The following is a 1930-nucleotide window of genomic DNA, read 5'->3' as shown; positions in this document are numbered from 1 at the left end:
ATGATTCACCTTTTCCTTCTCCAGGATCTCCGAAGGATGTGGCGGGGTTGTACTTCTAGATCCTAGAAATGTCTGGGAGTGAGTCACCATCCCAATGAAGCCATATTCTGGAAGCCTTCCTTTCAGGTTGATTGTCTGTGTCAGGCACAGCCTTGGTTTGAGGATCAGGGTTCCCCATGGATGTGTAAGACCAAGGATCGTCCCCTGCTTCATCAAAAGGGGTATAGTTGGTCAAGCATGGTTTTTCCCTTTGATCTGAAAGGAGTCCTCACCGTCTCAGACAAAAGACCAACTCTGAGATGGCACAAAGTGCAATGTTATTTGGGGGCTTGATGATGAATGAATTGAAGTAGAGAAGTATAAAGAGAACTCTGATTGCCGGAGACTTGGCAGCTTCCAGAGTTTGATTATTCTTTAACAGTAAATGGGGCCTTCAAGTTGTCTCCCTCATTCTGTTCTCGGTCTGTGCATTTATGGGGGTCATTTGAATCTAGGCCATCAGTTGTGTTGGGAGGAAAAATGGCAGCAATTCAGGACCTTGGCTACTGGACTGTGTATATACCTTTCCCATCTTAGGAAGCTGGAAAATACACACTGTGAACTGAAGGCACAGAAGAGTCAACTGGCAGCTGCTGAGGAAAATTTGAAACTGGTTACCGAAGAGATAGACAAGTATAAGTGAGTTCAGACACTAAATATTAGCGGCTCATGAAACCACTGTTCACTTCGTATTTTTAATCTTTGTACATGGTTTAGACTCAATTAACAAGTAATATAAACAAAAATTCAAAGGCCATATCCAGAGAGAATTAACAGACACAAAAAGACAAGTTTTAGAAAGAACAAAACAATTATGTTACTAAACATGTCCGGATCCCCAGCGCTGGCCTGACTCTGTGGAAACTTCCGCCATGCCATTCCACCCCCCAGGGGTGGTTTCAGTGGTCCTAATCTTGAGGAAAGCAGTTTGTCGTAGGATGAATCCTGCCCATGAACCCGGTAGTGCCATCTGATGGCGCGGTCTTTGCAACCCTGGGAACCATGACGAGCATAGAAGTTAAATGACAATAGAGCTTCATGGTAAAAGCTCCTTTTCATGTGATAAATCAGGGAAAGATTGATATCAGGTAAGGAAATTATGTCAACTCTGAACCCTGCAGGTGTGGAGAAACGAGTAAGGAGAGGATGTAACTATAGCTTTGATCCTACTGTACCTTTATTATCATGGGAAAGTGTTTCCTGTGTCAGGAAAAATCGTATGAGGGGACAGATCAGAGGAGGATGGCCACATCGGCAGGTGATTTAAAATCACACCCAAGGGGCGCCTGGTGGCTGTCGTTAAGCGTCTGCCTTCGGCTCAGGTCATGGTCCCAGGGTCCTGGGATCAAGCCCCGCATCGGGCTCCTGCTCTGCGGGAAGCCTGCTTCTCCCTCTCCCACTCACTCTGCTTGCGTTTCTTCTCTCACTGTGTCTCTCTTTGTCAAATAAATAAATAAAATCTTTTAAAAAAACCTAAAATCACAGCCAATATTGGGCTTTATCTGACAGAAGCAATTATATCTCACAGACAAGAAATTGGAGAAATGCAAGATCGGCTACAGAAGGCAGAGCTCAACTTCAAACTCAAGGTAACGTAGGCTCTGCCCCTACATACTGGTCCCTTTGTGCCTCCTGCAGGTGATGGAAGTGGCCCTTAGATCCCTGAACATGGGCTCTTGGTGAATTGATTTTTCAGGTCGCAGCTCATGAGAGAAGTGCTCTAGATAATTGGGTAAGTGTTTTCTTTTTCTTCCTCTTTGTTTGGGGCACAGTCCGGCACAACTGAGGGTGGATGTGTTTTCCTCCCCCAGGTTAAGGCTCGGTTTTGGGAGAGGAAGATAGTGCAGCAGAGCAGGGAGAACACCTACATGAAACACAGGTGTGCGAGTTT

This window comes from Eumetopias jubatus, unplaced genomic scaffold (genome assembly GCF_037043125.1).
Source record: "Eumetopias jubatus isolate StellerSeaLion01/CBP00866 unplaced genomic scaffold, mEumJub1_p1.0 scaffold_79, whole genome shotgun sequence".
Lineage (NCBI taxonomy): Eukaryota > Metazoa > Chordata > Mammalia > Carnivora > Otariidae > Eumetopias > Eumetopias jubatus.
The sequence above is the reverse complement of the archived record's forward strand: the minus strand, read 5'-3'. Positions refer to the sequence as shown.